Source organism: Pleurodeles waltl, chromosome 8 (genome assembly GCF_031143425.1).
Source record: "Pleurodeles waltl isolate 20211129_DDA chromosome 8, aPleWal1.hap1.20221129, whole genome shotgun sequence".
Lineage (NCBI taxonomy): Eukaryota > Metazoa > Chordata > Amphibia > Caudata > Salamandridae > Pleurodeles > Pleurodeles waltl.
Genome location: NC_090447.1, coordinates 648,676,632 through 648,689,913, shown reverse-complemented (window position 1 = coordinate 648,689,913; position 13,282 = coordinate 648,676,632).

Here is a 13,282-nt window from a genome sequence, read left to right as displayed (position 1 = left end):
GTTTTAAAAAGCAAATAGGATGAAATACTGGCCTGTTTGGATATCAGAAAGCAAAATGCCACCCAGGTCAAACACAGCCTTTTTGCCCCCCCCCCCTTTTAGGAATCAGCTTGTGAGATTACCCCCAATCAGCCAAATTTAAAGCGGCAGCAAGCGCACTACACCATCAAGAAAATTAATAAAAATGTCTTTAGGGCATCTAGCCACACTCCCTTTCATCAGCCGCCAACAGTCTTTCCGATTCTTGGGGGGAAGATTTCACCTTCAACTCAAACTGTCTACAGCAGGGATAAATATGATAAATGTTTTGGATGGGTGTTGACCTGCTTCACCGTACTCCTTCACCCCAGACAGTCTTTCTGACTATAGGGGCAGATTCAGGGTTTGCCCTTATGTGGCCTGCCACGGGGAGCAGAAACTTACAAGGCCACCAGGGAAAAAAATGAAAAAGCGAAAGGAAAGGGACATGACTTTGCTGGCATCGGGCTACATCTTGCCGCTTGTGGGATCCAGGCTTTTTGCTCCCCGGGGGTGGATCGAGGTCTTTACCTCTAGGCAACACAGAGGTTTGGGCGTCTAGCCCTCCCTGGCTTTAGACTTCATCTGCTCTCCTGGGACTCAGAAAGTTTTCTGTCACCGTGAGGGTGAAATTGGGGAGCTTACTTTCAATCTGTGTAGCCCAGGTGGGTGAAAAATCCAACTTAACACCAGGGAAATAAGTAAGCAACATTAATGGAATGAGTATGGTACCTCCTAGCATTGGTCTGTATCTCACCAGGACCAGGCCCCAGGTAGTCTCTTTCTGCTTCCCTGAGGAAAATATTCTGGGTCTTACCCCTAAGTTGGCTTGCATAGTATGCAAGGAACACTACTAGACTCTGGGGCCCAGATTTAAGAGTGCCTCCTTGTGCTAAATTAGCATCATTTTTTTTACACTGATGTGGCCCAACGAGGCCAAAATGGCAGCACCAGATTTACAAAGTGCATGCATTGTGCCACTTAGTAACCCCTTGCACCACGTTATGCCTGCATCAGGCATAATGTATGCAAGGGGGCGTTCCCTCGCTGGGGGGCCGAAAAAACTAAAAGATTTCTATGCGCCATTTTTTGCAGCATATTTAACACCTGCACAGAGCAGGAATTAAAAGGAGGCACACCATTATTTGTAATTGGCCTCAATGTGCTCTGCAGGATTAGCTTTAAAAGTTTTGACACTAACCCTGCAAAGAGCCAAACTAGCATAAAAAATCTTGACGCTAGTTCCCTAACTATCGCCATGGTGTGCTGTAACTTAAATACGGTGCACATATGGTGGAGTTAGGGGGTGCTAAGGGTGCAAGGAAAGTGGTGCTGCATTGGATACAGTGCCACCTTTCTTAAATATACCCCCAGGTTTTTTATAAAAGAGGTGAGGAAAATGGCAGCCCACATTTATGCTGCCCTTATAGCACAGTGAGTTTTGTACCCCTCCATAGTTATGGTTGAACCTACCTGCTGGAGATTTAGTTGTTAGTCATGCAAGCATGATCCTTTCAAGGTATTTATGGATTGCATCATTGTTGATGCAACTATGCAATATATAATACAACTGTAAGTAGAAATTAACTTTCCCAAAAATTTTCTCTACAGCATAGGTTTGCTCACCCATGTCTTTCTCAGTACTCAATATACGACCTGTGCCTATGGAAATTTGATCAGGTTTAGAAGTGTATTCCTTGAATGCTCCTCTCTCCTGTACTATAGGAGCAGCAATTTTACTTAGAAACTGCATTTCTTGATCAATCTTGCCTAATACTCTAACACTCTAGGATTGAGTTGAGTAGAATTTATGACTCTCTCTTCATTGCGTATCTCCCCTTGAAACCTCAGGTGCTTTCTTTGAACTACTGAATGAATAGACTTCTGGAACCCATAATGTTTGAATCTGTGGAGCCAATGATAACTGTTGAAAAGCCTCCCTTCTCATGCCATAGCTAGTGACAGCGCAAACATTTTTCTGAGTATTATTACTCAGTCACTCCCTGAGTTCCTCCTAAAGTACTGTGTATAGCAAAGCCATGAAAGGGAATGTCCAAGGTTGCCAACTCAAATGTAACAAAAGAAACTCAACAATCAGCACCACTGGAGAGTGGTCTATATATGTTATGCACCCTGTTAAACAGTTACACGCATCTTTGGTCCCTAACCAGAGATGTTTCTAGATGATGTGCCATCCATAAAGGAAAAAAGTAAAAGCTTTATCCTTAACATACCTACTATGCCAGATATATACCAAATCGTATTAAGGCCTAAGTTAGATATTGGTAGACCGGTCACTCCATCAGAACTGTGGAGGATATCATAGACAATAATGGGATTTAGAGTTTGGTGGACATGATATCTATCACCTTTGTGTTGGAGTAACTCATGCTCCAATATCTAAATCAGGCCCAAAGTCATTAATTATAAAAACATTTTTGCATGGGTAAATTCTTGAACTGTGTTTCCCTCTAAAGTTGGGACAAAGATTTATTAACAATTTTGTTTTTTTAACAGTGTTAGTGGAATGTTTGTAAATAAGGATACTGTCAGTTTTTATAACAACTATTGTCAATGTTTGCAACTTTATTTGTTGCTGTTATGAGCATTTGTGCCGAATATCCACGATCTTTAAATACATTACACCTCAATTGTTCCAGTTCAGGGGCCTCAGTTGGGTTGCACATTATTCTTTTCATCCCTAAGAGTTGAGAAAAAGGCAGGTCATCTGTGAGAGCTCTCAGATGAAAGCTAATGTAATACAGCAGGCAATTTCTTTCAGTAGGATTTGTGTATATGTTGGTGATGATCTCTTTTGATCTAATGTGATTATGACATCCAAATACTGCTATCATTTTGCTTGAATGTGTTAGCTGAGCTTAATGTTGAGCTGTTTGTACTGAAAAGTCTTGTTAGAAATTGGGTCTCTAGTTGGTTGCGGTATACAGCCTTGTCCAAGTAGGGACCACAATCCTAGTCAGGGTAAATCACAACACAACACAAATTATCCCGTGGGCACCCTCTGATAGCTTGGCACAGGGAAGGCAGGCTTAACTTGGAAGGCAATGTGTAAATTATTTGTGTAATAACTCATAGAGTAACACAGTGAAAAGACCACAAAAATACACCACACAGGTTTAGAAAATAGATAATCTTTATCAAAATAAAATAACGTAAAATGATGAAAATCCAATGTACATAAGCAAAGTTAAGAATTTTTAAAGATTAACTTGCACTAAAGCATTTATAAACATAATAGCTTCAACTGGGGCTATCACGGCTTCGTTAACTGAGTCATTCCCAGTAATCCGACACCACAGGTCCTGGTAACAGAGTTGTACGGACCTCGAGACACAGTATCTTTGGAAATGAAGAAACCAAAATGTTGTTGTGGAGGTGATACGTCACTGGAGCCGGTGCAGTGTCAGTCCCTTACAGTGTCAGGGGAGGTGAGGCGTCGGTTCTGCACTCCAAGGCAGGGGGAGGTGAGGCGTCAGTTCCGTCCGGTTGCAGGGGTAGCTGGTGCACCATCGGTGGTGAGGGGTCGGTTCTTTGTGACTCGGCAGGGCCAATGATCCTGTTGTTCAAGACACGATGTGTTGACTTTGCAGTGTCGCGATCACACTGCAGGACATCAGCGGCAGCACAGCAAGGTCAGACTTGCGTTGCAGGCCCCATTTGTTGCGTGCAGCGAGGACTACAGAAGTGGGATCTGGCAGTGGCATCTGTGCTAGAAGCTGGTGAAGTCTTTGTTGGCCTTGAGACTTCAGAACAGGAGGCAAGCTCAAGCCAAACCCTTGGAGAGCACTTTTGGGGAAAACAGAGTCCTTCAAGCAAAGTCAGAAACCAGGAGGCAGCAAAGCAACAAGCAGGGCAGCAGTCCTTCTCAGCAAAGCAGTCCAGATGAGTCCTTTGGGCAGCCAGGCAGTTCCGCTGACAGAGGTCAGCTGTAGATCCAGAAGTGTCTGAATTGGTGGGGTCAGAGACACCGTTTATATACCCAAAAATGCCTTTGAACTGGGGGAAACTTCAAAGAGTGGTTTTGAAGTGCACACATCCCCTTTTAGCCCAGTCGTGTCTGTCAGGATCCTTGTGGGGGTTATCAGTTCTTAGTGTGAGGGCAGGCCACTGTCCTTTTAAGTGTAAGAGAGAGCCCCTCCACCCTTCCTGCCCATGTGCAGAGTCCTAAAATCAGCAAAAACAGGATCAGACAAATGATGGGAGGCAGGCAAAGAGTTGGGGGACGACTACCCTAAGGCTGTCAGTTCTAACAAGTCTCAAAGGTGTTGGAGAAATTGTTTTGAATCCTGCCCAGATGATATACATATCATCAATTAATTCTCAGTTGAAAAGTATGTCTTGAATGAAATGTGGATAAGAAAATAATTAATCTTCCTCAAACTTATCCAAGAGGTTAGAATATCTGGGGTGGCTGATGAGTCTATGTAAGTACCATTCAACTATAGTTAATACTGGTCTATGCTTTCAATGTAGCTGTGATACCAGGTAAAGGTGATCATTTGTATAAGGAAAATTGTATTTACTTTTGGAGTTTCCTGATTAAGCATGAACCATAATATTGCCTCTATTCCATCAGATTAGGAGATGGAAGTCTGTAAAGTCATCACATCTACTGTGCACAGTAAGATGTCTGTTATCTCTGTGGTATCCAGATCTTACATTCATACAAATGCTACTTAGATCAGTGGTGTCCTTTAAATAAGATGTTTGCCTCTGTTTAATGATAAGACATGATAATGTGTTTCTCTGTTGTTTAGGGAATATGTCAACAACTAGTGACATTAGGACAGAAAGAAAAATGTATACAGTGTTAGGTATTTTGGGGATCAGATATATTTGTGGACCATACGGATATCCCAGCAAAATGTATTTAGTGTTAACCCAATTAATTTCCATTGCTACTCAAAGTATATTTTCCAAAATGAATTCACTATGGTCAGAATCTTCTTTATTTTGGATAAATGTTGGTTTCCTGGACATGTTCTATTAATGTTGCTTTATGTAGGTCTCTTCCTTTGTCTGCCGCTCTATTTGAAATACCATAATCAGTTGATATATTTCATTGTAGAACCTAGTACTTGCTATATTTATAATAATTCAGTTGATTCAAATCATTGAGGACAGTTTGTTAAAAAAGTCCAAGATATTCTGAGCAACATCAGGCATGATTGTGGATGGTGGTTTGAAATGTCTGTATCTTTCCTCAGTTTTTTCTTTAGGTTCAACTACTTTAATGACAGATGTCTCCAATATAAAGATCTCATGAATTAGAGGAAGGAAATTTCTGTTGCTTATTTTGATGACTCATAAGTACTTACAAAAAAGTTATTTTTTGTAACATATTAATTTCTTAATTGTTAGTTGACTATGTGATGCATATGATATATCAATGATCAGCGTTTCATTTTTGTCCTTAGTACTCTTTTCCCTTTGTCCCCGTCAAGTCACTCATTTAATGCTCGGCTAGAGTCTAAGAAGTATGATACTTGGAGGTAAATAATTGCAGTTAGGTGCTCTAGTTGGTAACTAAATCTGTCAAAATTGGTCTGATTAAACCTCTAACAAGTGGTTGCCAATTGAATGTCTGATTTAATGGATTTGCTAGAATTTCTGTTTGCTCTATGTCTTTTGAAACATTTTGAGCATAAACTTCAGCCCAGCTGTATACATTTTAAAATATATACGTAGGTAAGGTCACCAAACGATTAAGGCGTAAGAGGCCATGTAAACAGGGTACACAGAGAAGGTGGAAAAATGAGACAATAGTGAGCAGGGAATTACATCACCAGAACACAACTCCCAGAGTCACACATAAAGCCCCAGCCACAAGTAGATGTTCCTCACAGGTACATTTCTGGGTTGCTATTGGCAGACAGTATTTAAGACTTTAAGGGCCATATATATATTTTTAGATGCACAACTGCGCTGACGCAATTGTGCGTCAAACATTTTACCGCCGGCTAACGCCATTCCTATGTGCCATGCCGGCGCCTTATTTAAGGAATGACCTTAGCCGGCGCTGTGGACTGGTCTGAGTAAAAACAAATTACTCAAACCAGGCAGCTCCGGCGTAGGGGAAAATTGGGGTTGTGCGTCAAAAAATGGTGCAAGTCAGGTTTGAGGCAAAAATCATGCCTCAAACCGGACTTGGGCCATTTATTGACGCACAAGCCCCATCGAAATGACTCCTGTCTTAGCAAAGACAGGAGTCATGCCCCCTTTCTCAATGGCCATGCCCAGGAGACTTTTGTCCCCTGGGCATGGTCATTGAGCACAGTGGCAATAGTATTCTGCTAATAAAGACTACTGGTTGGTCTAGGCCCTCCTCATTTAGCTATGCTAGGACCGGCCCTATGCCATGCTCTGAAGTGTCTGTCTGCACGACAAATTCCTTGGAGTAGTCAGGAGCCTTGAGCATGGGGGCCATGCAAATGGCTTCCTTCAGTGAGTCTTTCTGACAAGCCTCTGTCCAATTCACCAACCTAGGTTTCTTTTTGCATGTGAGTTCTGTCAAGGGTTGAACTATGGTTCCATGGCCCTTGACAAATCTGTGGTAATACCGGGTGAGGCCTAAGAATTCTCTCACCTCTGTTTGGGTTCTCGGTGATTGCCAGGCCTTGATAGTGTCAATCTTGGCCTGGAGGGGCTGCACCTTGCCACCACCTACTAGGTGTCCCAAGTACACCACGGAACCCTGCCCGGTCTGGCACTTACTGGCCTTGATGGTCAGGCCTGCCTGTTGCAGAGCCTGAAGCACGTCCTCGAGGTGATGCAGGTGTTCCTCCCAGCTGTCACTGTAGACAGCAATGTCGTCCAGGTAGGCTGCGCAGAATCCGTGCCAGCTAGGACCCCGTTAACCAACCATTGGAAGGTAGCGGGCATTTTTCAACCCAAGAGGCATCACCCGGAATTGGTAATGGCCCTCAGGTGTGGAAAATGTGGATCTCTCTTTAGCTCCCTCAGTCAAGCTGATCTGCCAGTACCCTGATGTGAGATCAAAAGTACTGTGGAATTTGGCAGCGCCTAGTCTGTCTACGAGCTCATCAGCTCGGAGGATGGGGTGAGCGTCAGTCCGTGTGACTGAATTGAGACCCCGGTAGTCCACGCAGAACCGAAGTTCTGGCTTGGCACCGGGTGCAGCAGCCTTGGGTACCAGCACCACAGGGCTGGCCCAGGGACTACTAGACTTCTCAATAACCCCCAGAGCCAACATCTTGGAGACTTCCTCCTTGAGGCTGGCCTTCACCTTGTCTGACAACCTGTACATTTTGTTCTTTACAGTGGGACTGTCTCCTGTGTCAATATCATGGACACAAATGTGTGAGTCCAGGGGTGAGAGAAAACAGGGAGAAATACTGTTCCAGTAACTGGTAGGAGCCCCCTCTATGGTCTAGGATCAGGGAGTCAGAGAGAATGACATCCTCCACTGACCCATCCCCTTCCTTGGCAGCGAAGAAGTCGGGGAGAGGGTCACTCTCCTCCTCCATTCCCTCATCTGTCACCAGAAGCATGTTGACTTCGGCCCTCCCAAAGTGACGCTTTAGTCGGTTGACATGGAGCACCCTTAGGGGGTACCTAGGGGATTGGAGGTCCACTAGGTAAGTGGCCTCCCCTTTCTGCTCTTTCACTTCGAATGGGCCAGACCAGCAGTCCTGGAGAGCTCTAGGCTCTACTGTCTCAATTTCCCACATTTTGTCTCCAGGTTGAAACTCTACCAGGGTGGCCTTCTGGTCATACCAGCATTTCATTATCTCTTGACTGCCCTCCAGGTTACTTTTGGCCGTTTTCCAGAAGCAGTGCATCTGGTTGTGGAGGGCCAGCATGTAGCTGACCACATCCTGAGGGGGTGCCTTTGGAGCTTTCTCCAAACCATCTTTGACAATGCTTAAGGGTCCCCTGACAGGGTACCCTTAGAGAAGCTCAAAAGGACTGAACCCTACCCCCTTCCGGGGTACCTCTCTGTAAGCAAAGAGAAGGCATGGCAGGAGGACATCCCACTTACTCCTCATGGCCTCAGGGAGGCCTGTGATCCTTCCTTTCAAGGTCTTATTGAATCTCTCCACAAGACCATTAGATTGGGGGTGATAGGGTGTGGTGAACTTGTATGTTACACCACACTCATCCCACATAGACTTCATGTATGCAAGCATGAAGTTAGTGCCTCTGTCAGACACTATCTCCTTTGGGTATCCCACACAGGTAAATATCCCCAATTAGAGCTCTGGTCACCACGGGTGAAGTTAAGTCCTCAGAGGGATTGTCTCTGGGTAACGGGTGGCATGGTCCACCAAAACCAGGATGAACCTATTGCCTAGGGCAGTTTTGGGGTCCAGTGAACCAACAATGTCGATGCCCACCCTTTCAAAGGGGGTGCCAAAGACAGGAAGTGGTATCAGGAGAGCCTTAACCCCTTTTCCTGTTTTACCACTGGTGTGGCAGGTTGGACAGGACCTACAGAACGTATCTGAGTTTGTCCTCATTCAGGGCCAATAGACGTGGGTGACAAGCCTGGCAAAGGTCTTGTCTTGCCCCAAATGTCCTGCCAGGGGAATGTCGTGAGCCAGTCCCAGTAGGAAGGTTCGGTAACACTGGGGGACCACCAGCGCACGCGCTGCCCCAGTGACCGGAACCTTAGGCTCACTGTAGAGGAGATTCTTCTCCCAATATATACGGTGATCGCAAGAGGCTTCACCTGCTGCCTGGGCTGAGGATTGCTTCCTCATGCCCTCTAGAGTGGGACATTCTTTCTGTGCCTTGCAGAATTCCTCCCGGTCCACCCTCTCCACCCTCAACTTGCCAGCCAGCAAGCTCAGGAAGGTTACCTAGGGCGGCAATGTCTTCCCCAGTTGGCTCAGGGGCCTCCTCCTCAGGAACCCCGTCAACCACTGCGAGAACTTCTGGGACCGGTTTCCCGTGCCCCTTGTCCCTCCTCTTGGCAGTTGTCTGGGCCATTGTTGCAGGCTCCAGACGCCCTTGACATCCCTCCCGGGCAGACATGGACCATGTGGTCATGCAGGCCCACTCAGGCAATCCTAACATCTCCAAGTGAGACCTTAGCTCTACCTCCTTCCAGGTAGTGTGCTCAAGGTCGTTGCCTAACAGACAATCTACAGGCATGGCAGGACCCACAGCTACTTTTAGAGTCCCAGACCCCCCCCACTCAAAGGGAACCAGAGCTACCGGTAGGTGACTCTCACGATTGTCAGCGACTATGACATGGTGGAATGGACTTGGGAGGACCTGCTCTGCTGACACCAGCTGACCCTTGACAGTAGTCATGATGGCTCCTGTGTCATGCAGATCCTCCACCCTTTGCCCATTGATGGTGACCCACTGCCTATACTTGGAAGTATTGGCAGGCATGTGGGTTTTTGGCACCATCTCTGCATCCCCCAGGGACAATAGTGTTACCTCTGTCTGCTCCCCAGAACTGCCTGGGACCATCTCCTCCCCGAGCGCTACGCTAGCCAACCCAGGTGTCTGCCCTCCTTTCGGGGGCTGTGCCCTCTTGGGACACTTAAAGTCACCCTCAGAGTGCCCATACTTGTTGCACTCTGTACATTGGTGTACAAACCTTCACCCTTCGCACACGGACTTGAGTCGCTATTTTCCATGCGGGGAAGACGTTGCGACTTGGATCCTCTTCGGGTTGCAGGGTTTCCAGATGCCCCGGGATGATGCGTGGAATCGGAGCAAAGTCACAGGGGCTGCATCGATTCTGGTAGGTGATGCGTAGACTTTTCTTCTGCACGCCAGGCGGTGCGTCGATTCCTCTCAGGAAGTCGGGAGATGGCGTTCTGAGTTGGCTTGCGTCAATCCAGTAGGGCTGTGCGTTGAAGTTCCGGTCGCGTTGCTGGCACTACGTCACTCTTCTGTTGCGAAGTCCGGCTGCGTCATTCCGGACTTGACGTGCAGTGAATTTTTCACCGCAAGCAGGCTGTGCGTCGTTCCTCGCAGGCAGTGCGTTGAATTTTCGCCGCATGGGGATTTCACATGCAGGAGAGAAGTCTTTTTGGTCCTGAGACTTCAGGGAACAGGAGGCAAGCTCTATCCAAGCCCTTGGAGAGCACTTCTGCAGCAAAGCAAGAGAGCAGCAAGACAGCAGGGTAACAGCAAGGCAGCAGTCCTCCTCAGAAAGCAGTCAGGTGAGTCCTTTAGGCAGCCAGGCAGTTTGTCTTGTCAGGGTGCAGGTTCTGGTTCAGGTTTCTTTTCCAGGAAGTGTCTGAGTTGGTAGGGCAGAGGCCCTGTTTTTATACCCAAATGTGCCTTTGAAGTGGGGGAAACTCCAAAGAGTGGCTTAGAAGTGCACCAGGTCCCCTTTTAGTTCAATCCTATTTGCCAGGATCCCAGTAGGGGGTGTGGCAGTCCTTTCTGTGAGAGCAGGCCCTCCACCTTCCCAGCCCAGGAAGACCCATTCAAAATGCAGATGTATGCAAGTGAGGCTGAGTATCCTGTGTTTGGGGTGTGTCTGAGTGAATGCAGAAGGAGCTGTCAACTAAACCCAGCTAGACGTGGATTGTAAGGCACAGAAAGATTTAAGTGCAGAGAAATGCTAATTTTCTAAAAGTGGCATTTCTAAAATAATAATATTAAATCCAACTTCACCAGTCAGCAGGATTTTGTATTACCATTCTGGCCATACTAAATATGACCTTCCTACTCCTTTCAGATCAGCAGCTACCACCTTCCTTAAATGTGCCCCTTAGTAGTTTAATTCCAGTCTAACAAACATTTGAGAAAGTGAATAATATATCTACAGACAGGTTCTCTGCAAAGGCCTTCATCCATCTCAGGTCAACTGTCTCTATGAGAGAAAAACTATATAGGGGTACCCTAATCAAGTATCAGTAGCTCAATCAGGGAAAATTACAAGTAGAAGAAACTACAACGTGAGCTACAAAAATAATGTGAGTATCTGAAGGTACAGATAAGCTTCAGAAAAATCTCCTTATGGGAACTGATAAATATCTATTGATAATTCGAAATAATAAAAAAACAATTTTAGGGCTGCTGAGAGGAATAGAGTAATGACAGAGACAACAAAGGACTAAATCTCAAATAGACACACTTTAATGGAACATAGTAAATTAACAAATAAATAAAGGATATAGAAAATGGAAAGAATATATATATATTTTTATATAGTATTAAAAAAAATTTCAGGCACACCTCAATCAAACTGAGCAACAAAATATGAATACCATGTTCCCCAAGTACACCTCCGCTGTAACAATATCATCTTGATATATTTCTCTCTAACTACAAACCATATATCTGTTTATCAGAATGCCATTGATGTACATTTATGTAATTTTGAATAGAATTTTTTATATGTCTGTATCTATTGTATCTTATATATGTTAGTCTATCTATGTTGGTTTATATGTAAATAGTTCTTGGATTCACTTTATTATTCTTTATTCATATTTTGTTGCTCAGTTTGATTGAGGTGTGCCTGAATTTTTTTTTAATACTATATAAAAATATATATATATTCTTTCCATTTTCTATATCCTTTATTTATTTGTTCATTTACTATGTTCCATTAAAGTGTGTCTATTTGAGATTTGGTCCTTTGTTGTCTCTGTCATTACTCTATTCCTCTCAGCAGCCCTAAAATTGTTTTTTTATTATTTCGAATTATCAATAGATATTTATCAGTTCCCATAAGGAGATTTTTCTGAAGCTTATCTGTACCTTCAGATACTCACATTATTTTTGTAGCTCACGTTGTAGTTTCTTCCAACTGTCTCTATGACCCCTACAATTTGAATATTGTTCAGCTGGTTTATAATATTAAATTACAATATTTACATTTTTACATAATTTAAATAATTAAATTTAATTTAACATTATTTCATCTGGGGTTTTATTTTAAGTCCCTACCACCATTATTTTCTATGGGAGGGTACGGCAGTATCAGTGTGTGGCCCTTTGCGGTACTGGACTAACTGCTGTTTCTTTTGGCGGTAGTAACTAACACCAGTAAATTGGCTCCAACCCCCTTTCAGGGGTGGAGTTGTGTAAATGAACACTTTTGAATAATTTTACACTCACAATTTGCGAATAGACAAAAGTATTCCTGTTACTCAAACCTGTACAAGTGGACTTATATGTGAAAGTTACTCACAAATTATCAATGAGAATAGCCCCAACATTGTTCAGCCATGCTTGTAAAAGTGCTGTTCTTATCCAACTGCTTCTTCCTGTGGTCAATATGGATTGTCAGAAGTCATTTTTGCTGTCAATAGTCGAAAGGATTGTTTCAAATCTAAAAGAAGGGATTTCACTTTTAATTCCTCAGATGGCTCTATCTGTAACAAATCACTGCCATCGGTGACCAGTTGTTCATTGAATGCCTCTCTTCTAAGGCAAGTGGGGATCAGAGGTAAGCTGTGGTTGTTTTTGGTCACCTTCACCCATTCTCAGTAATCCTTTTGTTTACATGTAGCAATCAAATAATGAAGTAAGAGGTGCCCATCTGAAGAAGACCAAGGAATCCTGACGATAAGGAAGGCTAGATCTGAGACTGAAACAGCAGACTTGTAGGAGTCAAGCATATACTCCTTGTTGCAATAAACATGAAAGCAGTGAGGTCTGAAGGCACAGTTCATAGAAATTATGTTAGAGCCTCCACCTAAGTGTCCCAGCAGGTCACAGCAGCCAAGGAATACCACCAGGGCAAGCACAGTAAAGATGCTTAGTACAGAAAAGACCTGCGCAGGAGTAAATCACCCTGTGAGCAATGTAAGCCATCTTTTGTTTCTGCAACATCAGCCCAATTGACATCCACTCACCAGATCTTTATAAGGGGTGAACTGTTGTAGCAAAGGATTCCACTCTCAGATCACCAAGTTTCAGTAGCCCACACTATCTAAAAAAGAGTGTTTTGTGGGGAAAAAGCCGCAGCTTTGGCTGGAATGACCAACAGGGTGTGCAGTTGTCACCATTGATTCATCCCTGCTCCCACAGCCCAGGTAAGCGGTTCTGGCAAGGAAAGCAACAGAAATCCAATACATTTCGTAGTATGTTCAGTCTGACTCTGTAAGCTTTGTTTAAGCAGATATACTAATTAGAAATTATTAATGAATGTTTGTGTTTTGATTAACAAGAAGTTCATAGAAAAATTAATTGTAGAGAAATTAATGTGCACGTTTGAAAATGTTCCCACGGAGAGTGACAGCCAATTTATGCGAAATTTAACTAAAATTATTAACAATGGGTGAAATAATGAAAATATGTA